The 19,776-nt window shown below is 40.0% G+C and overlaps 1 protein-coding gene across 7 annotated transcripts in view; it reads right to left on the reverse strand.

The window, feature by feature from the left end:
• AOPEP (aminopeptidase O (putative)) overlaps positions 1-19,776 on the reverse strand; it is a 348,826-nt gene that overhangs the window by 278,188 nt on the left and 50,862 nt on the right. The gene's annotated exons all lie outside the window — the stretch shown is intronic.

The following is a 19,776-nucleotide window of genomic DNA, read 5'->3' on the forward strand; positions in this document are numbered from 1 at the left end:
TCTAAACTCAATTTAAGTCAAACCAAAATGGATATAGAAGAAAACAATGAGACTAAGGAAGGGAGATACCTGTGTTTTAGTTCCAACTCTGAAACTAATTAGCTGTGGAAGTTCAAGTCTTATTCCTTATCCTTTTTACCAGTTAATGTATTGGGCTGGTCCCCCATTCTTCACTGAGCAGATGAAAAACAGGCCTAGAGAGGTTCAACAGAGCCAAGGACTCCAAGCTAGTTTGTAACAGGGCTGGAATTATAGCTGGGGCTCCCCACCCCAGCCAAGGGTGTGCCTTCACTTAGCCCAAACTGAAGAGAAAGTTTTTACCAAAGGAACAAATGATTGACAATTTATAACACTATACTTCCTTATTTCTAAGGTAAGAAAATGATTCTTATGTTTCTGAAATCTGAATGTGTCATACAACCTGATTTAATATAGTGTTTTTTTCTGAGCATCTGTGATAAATTGATAGTCTGTCTTAAGGGGAACTGATATCACCTCATATTATGAAACATAGTTCTCCACTCCTCATGTCCGTGTGGTGGGGGACTTCCATTAGAGGAACACTTCTAGCCTCTATTTCAGCCCCTTCCTAACTGCTTTGCAGGACCTATTCTTCTCTTTCTTGTTTTAAGTTTTAGAGGATTAGACACTCATGGAGTGGCCCGTGGTTGTCCAATTTGGTTAGTCAGTGGATAAGATGTCAAATTCAGGGTCAAAATATTAATATGCCTATATTGGCTAGCAGATCTAACACGACATTTTTCAAAGAGCTTTACCAGTAAAAATCAATAATAAAGGTTAGATTTTGATCTCCATATGCTTAGTTGCTTTGTCTCTCAACTAATTCCGAACTGAGGAAGGTAGAGGGGCCATTATTACCCTCTGAAACTCTACCAACTTAGATCCAAAGAAAGACATTACAGAATTCCTCTGATAAAGAAAAAATATTTAATAGGAAACAAAGACTTAAACTTAAGGAAAAAATAAATATGATATCAAGTTTGAATAAATATGATATGATATCAAGTTTGGAGGTCCTTAGAGGAGATACTTGAAGAAGAAATATTGAAAGGTATGCTCAAAACTGCTGGAAATCCATCACAGAGGCAGCCTTTCTCTCAAACTTGCTTGTAAGTTTCATCCTGCTTCAGGAATCAGAATGGCCACTCTTGAGATCACTCTCCCCACAGCTGACTAAGAAGCTGAAGACATGCTCCTCTTTAAAGAGACAACCAAATCCAGTAATGTTAGAGCCAATCTGGTGAAGTGTGTAGCTTCTAGTGGGCTTCAAGGAAAACCACAGCTTTAAAGAGAATCACTGGGGGGCCAGCCCCGTGGCATAGCAGTTAAGTGCATGCGCTCCACTACTGCTGGCCTCGGTTTGGATCCCGAGCACGCACCCATGCACCGCTTGTCAGGCCATGCTGTGGCAGCGTCCCATATAAAAGTAGAGGAAGATGGGCACAGATGTTAGCCCAGGGCCAGTCTTCCTCAGCAAAAAGAGGAGGATTGGCATGGATGTTAGCTCAGGGCTGATCTTCCTCACCAAAAAAATAAATAAATAAAAAAATAAAGAGAATCACTGCTCTGATCCCAAGCCAGTAAGAAAAGGGTAAAGACAGTCATAGCATCTTGATAAAAGCATGACGTGGATCTGACAAGACATGCTGTACTGCGCCCACTTCCCTCATTTTTCTACCTGCCCAAAACTACCTCATTCTCTGCAACCTGATGCCTCCTCATGGTTGCTCCATGAAGAACTTCAGTTTGGACTGGACAACACAATGAGAGCCGGTGCAAGTTGGAGGGAGAGTAGAGATGGAGGAAGAGGAAAGAAGTTGTAGGTGAGGAACTAAATCTTTTGAACAGTCTTGGTTTAAAAGAAAAGTCTCGAATAACTGAATTCTCTTAATCAAAGGGCTGGCTCTGGTAATTCCTTCTCTGAAGTATATTTTGGAGTGCTTAGCATGGGCATTGAATTTTCCTTTTCAAAACCTCAGACCCTTAGGGGTTCAGTAAACAAACAGCAATGGTGAGGCTTTCAGGTAAAAATGGAAGATTAAACACATGAGGCTACCTTTGTTTCCTCCCAAAACCCAATTAAAGGACAGTAAAAGGATTTTTTAAGCCATAAACCAACAAGAAGAGGGGCAATAAAATAGGAGACAATGGCTGCAAAATATTGGAAGCTAGAATGTAGATGGAAGAGTGACGAATGACACAGCAGACCTGAATCCTAAGTTAGCAGTGGGCAAAGACAAGAATTCACCTCATTATATCCCCTAAAAAACCCAAAAGGCTGGGGGTAGAGGAAGTACTAGACTAAGCTGGACTGGCTGAAGGACTATCTAAGAAGGGCTTAGATCCCTGGACAGCCTCCCCAAGTCTGCACACCTGGGCTATTCGCCTATCCCCCATACACCCCAGCAAATACCTGGAGGCTTATCTTCTATAGAGAGTAAAGGAGAGGTCCTCTAGCCTAGGGGTTGCGGGGAGGAGAATGGCACAGCTGAAGGCAAATCAACGGGATTAGATGAACATATGCATATCAGATGCTGAGACCACCAGCCACCTTCCCTTATTTGGTTCCCAGAATGCTGGCAACCAGGCTTCTACCCTCCAGGCAGGAGAATGAAAAAAGCTGTCGCCCAAGAGAAGGCAACTAAGGCTACTGACAGAGAGCTTTCCTATGATCAACCTATGATGAAGGTCACAGTTAGCAAGCCCTATGCATGCCCTCAGAGCTTCCAATCAGCATCTTAGTTGCCTACTCCTAAATGCCTGCAGACAAATCAAGGACCTCCAGGCATCTTTCAAAAGCCCCTGATGTAAAACTGAGAGACCAAACCAAACAGAAACAAACAACTTGGAGGACAATGACCAAGCAAGGAGAAGAAAATTTCAAAAAACATCAAACATATACACATTAAGAGTTAAGAGAATTGGGCCGGCCCTGTGGCTTAGCGGTTAAGTGCGCGCGCCCTGCTGCTGGCGGCCTGGGTTCGGATCCCAGGCGCGCACCGATGCACTGCTTCTCCGGCCACGCTGAGGCCGCGTCCCACATACAGCAACTAGAAGGATGTGCAGCTATGACATACAACTATCTACTGGGGCTTTGGGGGGAAAATAAATAAATAAATAAAATTAAAAAAAAAAAAAAGAGTTAAGAGAATTGACTGCAGTGCTGAAACAAGAACAGTATAATATTAAAAAGGAGCATTCCAAAGCAAAGAGAATTAAAAACATGATAGAAGAAAAGAAACACTCAATAAAAGGGGTGAGATGGACTATAAAGCTGAGGAAATCTCCCAGAAAGTAGAGGGAGAAAAAAAAAGACAAGACAAAAAGATGAGGGGAAAATAGAAACCAGTTCAGGAGGTCCAACATCCTAGTAATAGAAACTCCAGAAGAAGACAAGAGAGAAAAGAGAAGGGAGAAAATCATCAGTTAAAAAAATTCAAGAAAACTTCCCCAAATTTAAGGAGTCATGAGTTTCCAGATTGAAAGGGCACACAACACCCAGGACACTGAATACAAACTGACCCGTGTCAAGATTCATCATTTTGAAATTTAGAGCCCTGGGCACAAAGACAAGATCCCACAAGCTTCCAGAAAGAGAAAGAGAGAAAAAAATCACATATAATAAGGACATTTTCAGACAGGTAGAGTTTCAAAAAAAATTCAGCTCATCCCATACCAGCTCATCCCAAAAATTCACACATCCCACACCTCCCACCTTCCTATTCTCTGGAAGCTACTAGAGTATGTAAAGTACGCTTCAAAAAGAGGTACTAAACCAAGAAAGAGGAAGACAGAGGAACCAATACAAAAGAAAAGCAAAGAGAACTTGTAGAATGATGGAGAAGGGCGATCCCAGGAGGCAGCTGTGCACCCAGTAGAGAGCGTAACTCATGCCCATCAGAGCAGGTTATATGGCCCCAGGAAAGACTGCTTCAGGAAGATGAAATTGAGAGAAAACCTGATGTATCTGAGCATCTTGAAAGATTTAAACAACTTTCAGAGAGTCTGGGGTTGGTAAATACATAGAAAACTAAACAAAAGAAACAAACAAACAAACAATAAGACAGCTATTAACTCCATGAAAAGCTAACACGTTGTACAAAAATAATACTGTAACCAAAGTTTTACTACAAGACTCAGCTCTGAGTAACAAACATAGATAAAATAATGTAAATGAAGAATATTGATTTAACCAAAGTTATGACATTAATGATATTGGGAAGATGGGATTTGGGGAAGGGAGCATGTGTTTGATGGGAGGGGAAGAGAGCTAAATCCTTATCTGCCATAGTGGGAAGACCAACTCTGAACAATCAAGCATCTTATTGAATGACACAGATGTAAACATCAAATAATCAGCTAAAAGAAGTGAAAATGGTTACTTCTGAAGCAGGAAAAAGAGGGTGGAGGTACTGAGGACTGCTATTTTGGACATGGAGTATAATAAACCCAAGAGAACTATTTGGCTCTTTAAATATGCATATTCTTAATATAAAAATTAAACTAATCATTCAATTAGTTAAAAGGTAATCTTAATAGAAAAACAACAACATTTGTGGTTCTGGATACCAATAAAATGATAAAATATAACTCAGAGGGAAGAAGCACTTTAGAGATAAGGAATAGGCACTCACCTATTACGAAACCCCCGTAAGAATGAAATGCTGGCAGTGATTTTTCAGATATGACACACACACAAAAAAGGAACAAAAGCAGAAATCAACAAATAGGACTATATCCAACTAAAAAGCTTCTGCACAGCAGAAGAAACTAACAACAAAATGAAAAGGCAATCTATGAAACGGGAGAAAATATTTGCAAACCACATATCTGATAAGGAGTTAATATCCACCTTATATAAGGAACTCAAACAACTCAAAAGCAAAAAAAAAAACCAGATAATTCAATTAAAAAATAGTTAAAGGACCTGAATAGACATTTTTCCAAACAAGATATTCAAATGACCAACAGGTACACGAAAAGGCACTCAACATCACTAATCATCAGGGAAATACAAATCAAAATCACAATGAGATGTCACCTCACACCTGTTAGAATGGCTATTATCAAAAAGACAAGAAATAACAAGTGTTTGTGAGGATGTGGAGAAAAGGGAATCTTGATGCACATTGATAGGAATGTAAATTGGTGCAGCCACTATGAAAAACGGTATGGAGGTTCCTCAAAAAATTAAAAATAAAACTACCATATTATTCAGCAATTCCACTTCTGGGTATATACCCAAAGGAAATGAAATCACTATCTCAAAGAGATATCTACATTCCTATGTTCATTGCAGCATTATTTATGGTAGCCAAGTCATGGAAACAAGCTGCGTGTCCACCAATGGCTGAATGGATAAAGAAAATGTGATATATTTATACACACACACACATACATACACACATACATACAAATAGAGTGGAATATTACACAGCCACAAAAAAGAACAAAATCCTGCCATTTAAGAAAATATGAATGGACCCTGAGGGCATCATGCTAAGTGAAACAAGATAGACACAGAAAGACAAATACTATATGATCTCACTTACATGTGGAATCTAAAAAAAATCAAACCCATAGAAACAGAGAGTAGACTGGTGGCTTCCAGGGGTGGAGAGCAGAGGGAGGTAGGAGGGAAATGGGTGAAGGTGTTCAAACTTCCAGTTATAAGATGAATAAGTCCTGGGGATATAACACACAGCATAGCGACTATAGTTAACAATACTGTATTGTATATTTGAAAGTTGCTAAGAGAGTAGATCTTAAAAGTTCTCACTACACACACAAAAAATGTAACTATGTGAGGTGATGGATGTGTTAACTAAGCTTATTGTGGTAATAATTTCACAATATATACATATACCAAATCATCACATTGCACACCTTAAACAATGTTATGTGTCAATTACATCTTAATAAAGCAGAAAAAAAGAATGGAACACTATGCACAATAGACTTTCTCCCTACGTTTTGCATTGAATTTTTGACTGATTCTTTTGCTGCCCCTCTGGTTCTTGTACCATCCGTCTAGCACATGGGCAAGATGAGACTCGTGGAAACAGAAGGAACCAAAACTGCTTTCAAGAGAGAACAGTGCTAATGGAATAAGAGGATCCTGTCAGCTGCCTGCACAAGGTTATGGAGAATTCACACAGAGTACCAATCACGTCACGTCCCAGCACCTTTATTAGAATGTCTGTACCCTCAAGGTGATGTAGCAAGGGCGCTGGAAGCCATAAAGTGATGTGGCAGGGGAGAGGAAGGAGATTAGCAATTTTTTTAAAAAGTCAGAAACCTTAAACGACCTGAAGTTTGGGAGTGAGACAGCAAAAGTGATAACAGAACCTGAGTCCAGTCCAGCAAAAATATTTTAGAACTGTCTTTGCTCCCTCAGTCTTCTCTGAAGTTAAATAATGAAAAGAAAAAGAGTTTTTTAGGAAATGCATTGAAAACATCACCCAAACCCATATGTTATATGCTCAAGATGATTTTCTCCTATACAGCCCTCAAGACTTAATTTTTTTAGATTCCTAAAGTGCCTCTACTTAGTAGAGCTCATTTGGAATGAACTGTTTCATACTTCAAGCTTTTAAAGCAAAAAAGTTTTCTAGGCTACCAAGTGACAGTCAGATAAGGGCAGATCAATAGGCTGGGCCAAATAAGAACTGGCCAGGAACCTACTTCACAAAGACCCTGATGAGACTCCTCATAGAAGCTTCTCAAAGGCATCCAGCCCTGGGCTTCCTGCCCGACCCTAGGTGAGTGCTAGAGCCAGTGCTGTGACAACTGAACGCCTCCAGTGCTCTGGGGGAGGCTGGTGTTAGTTCATTACCATGAGGGCATGTCTAGTATCCTCATTTGGTAGAAAAGTCTCTTTTGGGTTGTCTGCTCATGGATTAGTCCACTGAGCCCAATCGTGCATGAAGACTGCCCACTGCCACAGGGAGCTGGCTACTCAGGGAATACCTGACCTCATCTTCAAACCAGACTGCAAAAAATGCAAATAACAAGGTGGAAATACTCCCCAGAAAGGAGAGCATGCATTCCAAAAACAAAGAGAAATGATTTCTGGATTATCTATTGTTTATGATAAGCCTACCTTGCAAAGAGAATTGATGAGAGTTTATTTCTTTTGAATACATCCATTGATTAAGTTCCAGCTCTGGAATCTGACTTCTGGAGTTCAATTCCTTGCTCCACACTTACCAGTTTGGTCACATTACTTAATCTTTCTATGCATTAATTTCCTCGTCTATAACAAGGGAATAATCATAGTATCTACCTCATAGGATTATGTAAGGATTAAATTATATAATATAGAGAGACATCACTAGGATAGTAACTGGTACATAGTAAGTGCTGAAGAAATGTTAACTGCTGTCCGTTGTTTATAGCTGCCTCCCTCTGTGGCTTGGGCTAACTTTCTGGAGGCAGAGATGAAGAATGTTGAAGGTATGGCTGCCACATGTGCACCGAACCCTGTGGCCTGATGAGGCCCACATATGGGGTTTAAGGTTGAATGGCATTAAAACACAGTGCACACAAAGTGATCCATTTAAAGGAGAATGACAGCCCAAAGGGGGCATCCTGTATGACTTCATATAGAATGGACCATTTGGAGACTATTTAAACGGTGTTTACTTTAAATGAGCCATCCTCGATGAAACAGACAGTGAATGCCTTCATTTTTCTTTTTGATTCAATCCACTTGCCCTAGACTCCCTCGCTACACCAGCTGCAAAACAAAGAGAACACGCTGTACTTGAATTAACCCAGAGTTTTTCCCCTGCAGAGGCCAGAAGCCTATCACACCACTGGATGATTTCACAGCCAGGCCGGGATTCATCAGCAAGACTAACAGGGAGGGGGCGGCAGGAAGGGGCCCAGCGGAAGTGGCACTCCCTAACTGCAGGCTTGAGCAGCCCCCAGCTTGCCTCCCTTCAGGACAGATCCAGTACAGCTGGACCTCCTCAGAAAGCTCCCGAACACCCTACGCCACCTTCTCAAGTTGGAACTTAGTTAAGGGGGGAAATCTTTATTCTTCAATTGTCACACAAGTAAGACATATCATATCAGATACTGTTCTTATAATCACTCGAGAACCAAAATAAACATAAAACCAAAATAGACATTTTCATCTCCAAAAGAAGACTGAAATTTTCCTTAAAGATGACTGTTTTTTGCAGGTATGATAAGGATTTCAAATGGGCCATTTTTCAAATCATAAGAGGCAGTTTAAAATTTAGTTTGAAAATACTTATAACTAGAGAGTATTAAAACAATTACCCTAATTATTTTTTCATTTACTACTCTAACAAACTGTTCTATGAATAGTTATGAAGATTCTATCTTCCAGCAGAGGAAGAGTAATTATCAGTGAAGAGGAAAAAAGGAAGAACATGATGGAACAGTCAGTTCATGGGGGGAGAGAGAATTTTTGTGTGTGTGTGAGGAATATCAGCCCTGAGCTAACATCCCATGCCAATCCTCCTCTTTTTTGCTGAGAAAGATTGGCCTTGGGCTAACATCCGTGCCCATCTTCCTCTACTTTATATTGGACACCGCCACAGCATGGCTTGACAGGAGATGCATCGGCGCGTGCCCGGGATCCGAACTGGTGAACCCCAGGCCTACAGAGCGGAGCGCACACACTTAACCGCTGCGCCACCAGGCCAGCCCCGGGAGAGAACTTTTTATGCTAAACCTGTGAAAAACTTTGCTAATTATTTGAAAAAACCACTTTTATAAAAAGAAAAAAGTTTTAAAAGAAAAAAAGTCAAGATACTGTAGTCATTTTTTACATATTGATCATGCCCACTAATAGTAAATTAAATACAAAATTTCTGGAAAGGCATTGTCCTATTCTCAGGGGTGTCTTGGATAAACTTATTCAACACACACCCAAGGCACAGCCACACCACACACAACCACTCTGCTGCCACAGAGACAAAAGCAGATGATTCATCTGTGCATTAATTGTCTTTGAGTTAAGCATCACAGAGAATTTCTTATATTTAAAGAGTTATTGTTTTCACTGAAAATTAAAACAGGCATTTAAATTCTTCCTATTAAAAGCATCCACTTTGTCTTTTAACCTTTGCCGCTGTAGGTTAGACAAACAGCACGAAGCATTTGGAAGCATCAAATTGACACACACTTTTATTTAACATATCCTATTTCTCTACTTAGAGAGAAGAGCCCCTGTTCTGTAGCCCCTGCTTCTTTCCTACCTCAAGACTGCTTCTTTCTCTAGCCACTATTTCTTCATTGCAGAACTTCCTGCCCAAACAATTTCATACGTCAACCTATATCATTATTTTGAAACATCTTTGTATCACAAAGTAAAGATGCTTGACAATATTTACAGGAACATGTATCTAAAGGAATATATGTATTTATAAGTGTATATAGACACACTACATACAATTTATATATTATATATATATTTTGTATATTTATTATAATAAATATAATAGATATATAAAAAGGAGGGAAAGCTCCCCGTTTTGGTTGCTCTTCCTCTCTTGGCTTCCTTCTCCAGGTCTTTCAGCAAACCCCAGCAGTTTTTCTTTCACTACTTTTTAGATGCCGAGTCTACACGTTCTGGTTTTATGAGCTAGTGCCACCTCTTGAATACTCATGGCGTGACTGTCTTTCGTTAGTTCTTCTCCACTGTTGCTTAAGGGTGGGAACAGGCACCAGAACAAAGGAGACAGTAAGAACGCCCTGGGCTGGTATGCACTGGCACTGCCTAACCAGGGCATGTGCCAGGTCATGCCACCACTTCTCAAGCACTGATGCCACCCGGCAAGGCTTCAGGTTTCCCTCCCTGCAACATGGTACCGCCTAAGGCACAGGAGACCCATGAGAGAATGACCTTCAAGATCATTCTTGTGAACCAGGTAAAAGAGCGCCACCTACTGAACCAAGAACACAAGCGCCTCCATAGGTTTTGAGGTTTTCCCTTGTGGCTAATAAATACCTAAAGGAATACGTTGCACCAGGCTTATTATTCCAAGTCTCAACCGCCATTCTGACCTATGACACAGATAACCTTGTTCCCCTTAAACTTAAGTACAAAATGGACCAGCAAACTGGACACCAAATCATACTGCTCCAGATGGTCACAGGTACACTTTAGAACTTTACTCACATGAGAAAATTCATGACTGTCATATCTAAGACAAAAATCCAGAGCCACAGGAATTGGTATACACATGCCTGCTGGAATCATCATTATCCAAAAGAAATCATGATGACTTCCTGTATGCTGAGTATGGTAAGTGCAGCTCTAGGAGGGCAAGCAAGAACTAGTCAAAAGCAAACCAAAAATGAAAGAAAGAACTGACAAAGATTGAGAAAGTGTAAGGCCTTATGTGAGACCTTATGAGGGAATGTAACAGAGCAGAACACGGTCCTCAATCACCAGGAGCTTTCTAGAGAGAAAAGATGAATGCGTTCACTCTGTACTCCTACCCCTAGAAACACACGTATGTGTACTAGCCCAGAATAAAGTTTCCTCAGTTCTAGAAACAAGGAGCTTTCTCTACTTTGCATTCTCTCTTTGTGGTGAAAACACTTAATCATAACCCTTCCTAAATGTCTTTTAATTTACCATTTCCTTATACGTAATTCCTGGTTGCATACTGTGGGAGCAGTTTAAATAGTACTGCTCATTTTAAGCCATGAAGAGGGAAAAAACGTTGGCTGTCAACTGCACACAGGAGGGTCTGGACCCTGAAATCTTGGCTTTTCCCTAGAATTTCCCACACAAAGTCAAGAGAGAGAACATCAGAGCTGGTCTATTGCGCAGGCCAGAGAGTAGCATTTTGCCCAGGATGAAGTAATGTCTACAGTCTCTTACTTTTACACAGAAAGATGAAATCAGATCCTATGCGAGGGCACATATAGTTTTTAACACCTTTCACTTGTTTACATGCTTTTTCTCCTACATTTGGAGGGAGCCTAAATTAGTCAGTCATGTTCATTCACTTGAGGCTTCCCATGAAAAATGCAAGTGGAATATTTTATTTTTCTAGGAAGTAGGAATAGACTAAATTAGACTCTGCAAAAATAAAACTAAGCAAAAAATTACCAAACAGGGGAAAACGAGAATGTACTACATCAATTTTTTTCTTTTAAAATCTACTGAGCCTGGAGAAAAGGCATAAACTCTAATCAGAAGTATAACTAAAGAAATGGCCCTGTGACTTTTGTCACTATTGTCACTACCAGTTGTGGTTTTAAATGCTTCTTCCATGAAGGTATTACTTCTGTCTGATTACACAATACATTTATTCAACAAATAAGTACTGAGCACCTATTATAGACAAAGCACTGTATCAGGCATCAGGTCTCCGTGCTTAATAGCTTAGCTACATTTTGGCAGGGAATACAGGCCGACAGTAACACACAGGCGAACATTTCTGTCTGCCCAAATAACATTATGCTGAGGAAGTTAAATAATAAAGGAGCCAAACAAGTCAATCTCAATCTATGACCTTGACTTAGCCTTCTTGAAAAAAGGACAGTGACTTCTCAGCTAATCAAATTCTTAGGCTGGTCATCACCTCACAGTCTAAACCATTAGCCTTTCTTTTTAAAAACAGCTAGGAGAAATGATTTCCCTCATGTAGCAAGGACTCGGAGGTCGGTCTTCTGATTTCCGCACCCTGCCCAAGGGCTGCTGTCATTCCTGTCGCTGTTATCTGCCTCATTACATTATGCTGCTCCCAGGTGCTTTGCCTCTTTCGGGAAATCAGCTAGTGCCTGGCAAATGTGCTAATCAGGTTGATGTGTCACTGTGATGGAAACTGTGACTGCCGGCTGGGTTTTACCACTCATGTTTTCAAAGATGGCTCATCGTTTTAAAGGGCATGTGCACAACAGAGTGCACGTCCTATGAGACCAATCTACCAATCTAGACAACATGACTTGAAAAGGAAGTAGCATCATCTTGTATCCACATATCCTTTTTCTCTGATGAGTGCAGAGACATTTGGAGACATTATTCCATACTCAGAACAGCCATTTTGGGTCTGGCAAACCCCATTTTTAGTACTCTTTCCTGGTTGTCCTCTGATAAACCCCAGCTGTGGGTTGCAGGGGGAACTGCAGTATTAGGCATACAGTTCCTTCTCCTTGTCTAACTCAATCCTCCCTCAGTTTGAATTGGTAAAGTCTGCTCAGCAATCATATAAGGTATAAGTGGTATGAACATAAGCAAATCCCAATTAGCATCGACTTTATTAAACTCTGTCCTGAACAGGTAATTCTGAAAAAAAAAAAGGTCCACAGATATATTCCCGGAGGTATGAAAATTTTAAAGTCATTTCTTGTTTTAATTTTTGATAATAATCTTCAAATAGATAGACAATGAGAGACAGATATTGAAGGGGTCAGAACACTTTTTTCTGTAAAGGGCTAGTTAGTAAATATTTTAGGGTTTGCGGGCCATACAGTCTTTGTTGCAACTGTTCAACTCTGCCATTGCAGCACCAAAGCAGCCACAGACAATGGTCATGTTCCAATAAAACTTTATTCATAAAAACAGGCAGTGGCCTGGACCATCCAGATATAACTGAGTACTGCCAAACAATTTTAGAGTTTACATCTGCATTAATGTCCACGATTGCACAGGGACGTGTTGCACTGCTGTAATTATTGAGAGAGAATGGGGAAAGAACATAAGGGTGATGCTTTTGGTGAGGAAAGTCTAAATGACATCACAGCATGCTGTGTAAGCAAAGCTTTACAGTACATGGAAGAAAAGTGGTGGAGAACAAGATCACGGCGTGGCTCAAGGTAGAACAGGCACAACTGTCTCAAAAGAACCTTATGGAGCTGTCAGCACAACATCCATATTGTGTGAGGCAATTTCATTTCAGCAAAACATTAATCTTAACATTAAATTTAAGTTGTTCATTTGAATTTTATTGGTTTAATAGTTTGGTCTGTGTTTTATTTATACTTTTACTTTGGCTTTATAGATGTATAAGAGTTATAAGCATACAGAGTTGATATCTAGTCTTATGTTCATAGTTTTAAAAATATCATTCTAAGACAAGTAATTTAAGTCAACCCTGGTGAATCATGAGTTGTTGTTTTTTTTTCCCCTCCAAAAAGAAAAACAATGCTCAAGTTTGAGAAACATTGCCAAACACAAGCCTTTACATCTGAACTGCAGGGCTAAACCATGAATAAAAGTATGTAGGCTTGGTGAGGTGGGGGTAGGGAGAGCCACACGGCATCTTGGGAGGTACAGTTATCACAAGTACACCATCATAGAGAGAAATGGAGGCTAGAGGAGTCCAGGTATCAGTCCGGCTTGAGACTGCAGCGTTTCATGTACTTAATCAATTCAGCATGTCAGGGAACTAAGCAGAGAGGGTAGAAAAAGATCTTACGTGAGCCCAGCAGAACTTCACTAGACAATTGCCAACAAGACACCAGAGCGTGGATAAAGGAGCTGTGTCCATCACTAACCTCTCATCTGTTGAACTGAGAGGGGGTTTTAGGCAGCACACAGGTGGACAGTGATTGGAGTGAAGAGAAACCCACAAACTTTATCCGGGCTGTTGGTACGTACCCGAGAGGAAAGCCACGAGCACTATGGGAAAAAAATAGCGCAGAAAAAAGGTAAAAGAAAATATCATTCTAAGGACTCAAAGGAAGAACAAGCCTCAGAAATCAATCTACTGTAGAAACCAAAACCAGTTTAGGAAACTGGCATTCCCATTATGATACAAGAAGATATAATTTCTATAAAAAAAATAGTAAAAAGCCATGAGAAGACAATAGGCTGAAATAGTGTAACAGAGTGAGATCAAAAGACAACAAAATAACAGATAAAAAAGATAAAGAATTGCAAGGAAACTGTAACAATAACAATTTAAATCTGTAATGGAATTACTAAAGAACAAAATGTCTCTATGGAAAATATAGAGTCTATATAGAGTGTATATAAGTGTATAGAGTCTATAGGGTGTATATAAAGTATAGAGTATAATTAAAAAAATGAAAAGGCAAGCCGTACAGACTGAGATAATACATTTGCTATACATACATCTGACAAAGGCTTGTATCTAGAGTATATAATGTCTTCTTACAATCTAATAATAAAACAACCAAAAAACCCACATTAAATAGGCAAATGATTTGAAGAGATGTTTTTCAAAGGAAGATATAAGAATGTACAATAAGTACATGAAAAGTTGCTATCATTTGTCATCAGAGAAATGCAAATTAAAACCATAAGATAGGGGCAGGCCCAGTGGCGTAGCAGTTAAGTGCGTGCACTCCGCTTCGGTGGCCCAGGGTTCCGCAGGTTTGGATCCCAGGCACAGACTGGGCAATGCTCATCAAGCAGGGCTGTGGCGGCATCCCACATAAAGCAGAGGAAGACGGGCACGGATGTTAGCCCAGGGCCAATCTTCCTCAGCAAAAAAGAGAGGAGGACTGGCATTGGATGTTAGCTCAGGGCTAATCTTCCCCAGGAAAAAAAAAAAAAAACCACGAGATAGTATTTCACACCCAGCTGGAGGACTAAAATTAAAAGGACCAACAACACTAAGTGTTTGCAAGAATACACAGCAACTGGACTCGCATACATTGCTGGTGGAATACAAAATGAATATAAAATGATTTCAAACACTTTGGAAAACCTATGTCCACCAAAAGACTTACATGTGAATGTTCACAATGTATTTTTCATAATGGCCAAAAACAATTCAAATATCCATCAACAGGTGAGAGGATAGACAACTGTAGTTTATTTGTATAATGGACTACTATTCATCAATTTTTTTAAAAAGAATAAACTATTGACACCTATAACAATATGGATGCATCTCACAAACATGCTGAGCAAAAGAAGCCAGACACAAAAGAGTACAAAGGACTGACTCCATTTATATGAATTTTTAGGAGAGGTAAAACTAATCTATAGATACGGAAATCAGATCAATAGCTGACTGGAGTGGGATTAGGGAGGAATAACTTAAGGAGGGATGGCACAGGCACAAGGGGATTTCTAGAGGGATGGAAATGTTCTACATCTCCATAAGGGTGCTGATTAATTACACAGGTGTATGCATTTGTCAAACCTCATTGAACAAGACAAACTGTATGCATTTTCTTATATGTAAATTATACTTTCATAAAGTTGATTAAAAATAAAGGTACCCACAACTAGCCTCATTCTAGAAAGTTCTGAATTACATAAATTAAAAAAAAGTTTCTAGGAAATTCCCTCCAGACAGGAAAATCAGACTACTTTCAAAGAATAAAAAAATATATATATTGAGATCAGATTTCTCCTCAGAAATATTAAGTAAGAGATGATAATGAAAACATTACTGTATAGTCATTTAAGAGGAAAAAGAAGTCCTAAGAATTTTATAACTAGCCAAGGACTGTTCATAAGTAAATATAACAAAAAGCCAACCTAAATGTGGAAGGGCTCAGAAAATATACCTCATATGTACCCTTCTAGAAAAAGAAAAGATTGAAGCCATTTCCTAGCTGACCGAGAGATGCTTCAACTTAAGAGTTCAAGGGTAAAGAGAGTCTAAATACTTACTGCAAATATGATTTGAAACTGGATGAAAATGTAAAACAATAACTGTAATTCCTAGAGGAGAAGATATAATACAAAAACAAAATATAGAGATAATACGCATCCCAAACCCCAAATTATATTAATTAAAACTGGGGAATGCAGGTGAGGGAAGACAACAGAAGTAAATGTCCATTACATTCCTTATTTGATATAGAGTGAAGTCAAGAGCTATTGGTTAACTAAATTGCGAAACACCGATTTACAGAATACTCTGTAGTCATAAAAATAATGAGGAAGCTGTATGTTCAGATATGAAATTATCTATGAGATAAACATATTCTAAAGGAGAAGCACAATACAAAATGTGTCCAGCATGCCATGACTAGTGCAACAGAAGAGGAAAAACATACTCTACAGAGGAATTGGCGGCCTGGTTGCCACCAGGGAGGGTTACTGGGTAGCTGGGAATTATGAGTAAAAAGGAGACTTTATCGCAGTTTTTGTCCTTTGCTTATTTGTAAATGAACCACGTCAAGGTGACCTATTTTTTGTGTGTGTGTGAGGAAGATGGGCCCTGAGCTAACATCTGCCAATCCTCCTCTTTTTGCTGAAGAAGACTGGCCCTGGGATAACATCCACGCCTATCTTCCTCCACTTTATATGGGACACCGCCACAGCACAGCTTGACAAGCAGTGCATCGGTGCGCGCCCGGGATCCGAAGCTGCGAACCCCTGGCTGCCGCAGTGGAGCACACGAACTTAACTGCTTGCGCCACCGGGCCAGCCCCAATGTGACCTATTTTTAAAAATAAAATTTTAAAATGTATTATTTGTTTTGACTTTGAGAATCAAGTAACCACTCATTGAAGACTCTAGTACATGTGTAAATCTAGTTTATGATAAAGGAGATATCACAAATCAGAAAAGATTCAATAATGATCTTGGAGCAACTGATTTCCTATTTGAAAAAAAATAATAATGTTTAATCTTCATTTTACAACCCTGACCAGAATAAACTACAAACAGATTAAAGAGTTACATTACAAAATTAAACTAAAAATTTTAAATTATATAAAAATATTAGAACAAAACAAGTGAATCTCAAAGCAAAGAAAGAAAGACTCCAAGAGAAACCTACAGATTTGACTCATAAAAATTAAAATCTCCTAGAGTGACGTCAACGTCATGGCGGAGTGAGCTTTCCGGTAAACTCTTCCCCCAATAAGATACAACAAAAGGAACAGTCACAGACCAACAAAGGAATCCTAGACAGCAAAAAGCAAGATCGGACAGATCCACATTGCGGCACACCTGAGAGACGAACGTGCTGGGCCCTGGGAGGAAGTGAGGAGAGGTAAGGAGAACTCCTCTCCCTCCCCATCAGATCAGGGATCCCTGTCAGCGTGGCTCCCAGAGAGGGGGGAGGGGTGGCCCTCTGCAGGGAAACCATAGCTCTTCCGGCTCTCTCTGCCAGTGGGAAACTCCCACACAGAGACTCAGAACTGCTACAGGGTACCATCAACATCTGAGCACCCCAGGAGAGCGGATAACAAGGGGCAAACGAGAAGCCCCCCATGCCAGGGACCCAGCAAGCAAAAGAGAGAGCCCCCTCCCTCCCGGCAAGCCAGACCCTGCAGCTCAGCCAAGCAGACCAGAACAAGCGACCAGCGGATCACAGTGAACAGCCGGGGCAGAGCGCAGGGGGCTCAGATTACACAGCCCTTTACCCCCACACAGTGGCGGCGGGTGGAAACTGCAAGCAGATATTTGCAGGATGAGGAAAAACAAAGCCAATACAGGAACCACAATGCAAAGGTACATGAAATCACCAGACCAGAAGGAAAATGACAAGCACCCAGAAACCAACCCTAAAGACACAGAAATACATAACCTAAACGACAGAGATTTCAAAATAGCTATCGTAAAAAAACTCAAGGAAATATGAGACAACACAAACAATTCAATGAGATTAGGAATTTCTTCACAAAAGAGATTGAAATCATAAAGAAAAACCAATCAGTGCTGATGGATGAAGAACACAATGGAGGAGATAAAGGAGAACCTGGAATCTTTAAAGAACAGAGCTGACAACATGGAGGAAAGAATTAGCATTATAGAGGATAGAATACAGATATGCTCCAGATGGAAGAGGAGAGAGAACTAAGACTAAAAAGAAATGAAGAAAGACTCCGAGAAATATCTGACTCTATTAGGAAATGTAACAGAAGAATTATAGGTGTTCCTGAGGGAGAACAGAGGGAAAGAGGAACAGAGAGCCTATTCAAGGAAATAATAGCTGAGAACTTCCCAAATCTGGGGAAGGAGCAGGAAATACCAGTAAGTAAAGCCAACAGATTACCTAAATATGTCCACAGGCAAAGGCCCACTCCACCACATCTAGTGGTAAGGCTGGCCAAAGTCAATGACAAAGAAACAATATTAAGGACAGCTAGACAAAAACAAAAAATAACATACAAAGGAACTCCCATCAGGCTCTCAGCGGATTTCTCAACAGAAACTTTACAGGCTAGGAGAGACTGGAATGATATATTCAAAATACTGAAAGACAAAAACTTTCAGCCAAGAATACTCTATCCAGCAAAAATATCCTTCAAATATGATGGAGAAATAGTAACTTTCCCAGATAAACAAAAGCTAAGGAAGTTCATGGCCACGAGACCCCCACTACAACAAATACTCACGAAGGCCCTCAGGCCTGACAAAAAGAAGAGAAAGGGAATACAAAGCTTGGAGCAAGGAGAAAAATAGGTAGACAAACTCAGAAAAATAGTAGATCTTTACCAGAATAGGTTAGCAACCACTTAAATACCAAAATCAAGGATCAAAGGAAGGAATTCACCAAAAATAAATTTAACCTTTTCACTGTAAACACACACCCACAACACAAGATAGAATAAAGTATAACAAGAACGACTTAGAAGGGGAAGAGGGAAGTGATTGAATTGACTTAGTATAAGGAAATAGAAGGCCATCACATAATGGACTATCTCATACACAAGATTTTTTACAGAAACCTCAAGGTAACTACTAAACAAATAATCAAAACAAAACCACATATGATAAACAAAGAGAAAACTAGAAGAGTCATAAGACAGAACAACCAAACTGAATTGGCAGTCCAAAACAAATGGGACAAGAAACAAAGGAAATGCAAAAAAACCGGAAAATAAGTGACAAAACAGCAACATTAAGCCCTCATATATCAATAATAACCCTAAATGTAAATGGATTGAACTCTGCAATCAAAAGATACAGAGTGGCAGGATGGATTAAAAAGCAAGACCCAACAATATGCTGCCTGCAGGAAACACATCTCAGCTCTAAAGACAAGCACAGGCTCAGAGTGAAAGGATGGAAGGCAATACTCCAAGCTAACGGCAAACAAAAGAAAGCCACTGTTGCCATACTCATATGAGACAAAGTAGACTTCAAGATAAAACAGGTTAAGAGAGACAAAGAAGGGAAATATATAATGTTAAAAGGGACACTCCACCAAGAAGACATATCACTTATAAATATATATGCACCCAACATAGGAGCACCAACATACATAAAGCAACTATTTACAAACCTAAAAAGAGACATTAATAGGGCCGGCCCCGTGGCTTAGCGGTTAAGTGCTCGCGCTCCGCTACGGGTGGCCTGGGTTCGGATCCCGGGTGTGCACCGACTCACTGCTTCTCTGGCCACACTGAGGCCACGTCCCACATACAGCAACTAGAAGGATGTGCAACTATGACATACAACTATCTACTGGGGCTTTGGGGGGAGGGGGAGGAGGATGATTGGCAATAGATGTTAGCTCAGAGCCAGTCTTCCTCAGCAAAAAGAGGAGGATTAGCATGGATGTTAGCTCAGGGCTGATCTTCCTCACACACAAAAAAAGAGAGAGACATTAACAACAACACAATAATGGTAGGGGATCTTAATACCCCACTAACATCAATGGATCATCCAGACAAAAAGTCAATAAAGAAATAGTAGACTTAAATGAAAAACTGGACGAGATGGACCTAGTAGACATATACAGAGCACTCCATCCAAAAACAGCTGACTACACATTCTTCTCAAGCACGCATGGAACATTCTCGAGGATAGACCATATGTTGGGAAACAAAGCAAGCCTCAATAAATTTAAGAAGACTGAAATCATAACAAGCATCTTTTCAAAC

This window comes from Ceratotherium simum, chromosome 20 (genome assembly GCF_057802395.1).
Source record: "Ceratotherium simum simum isolate JZ-2026a chromosome 20, ASM5780239v1, whole genome shotgun sequence".
NCBI lineage: Eukaryota > Metazoa > Chordata > Mammalia > Perissodactyla > Rhinocerotidae > Ceratotherium > Ceratotherium simum.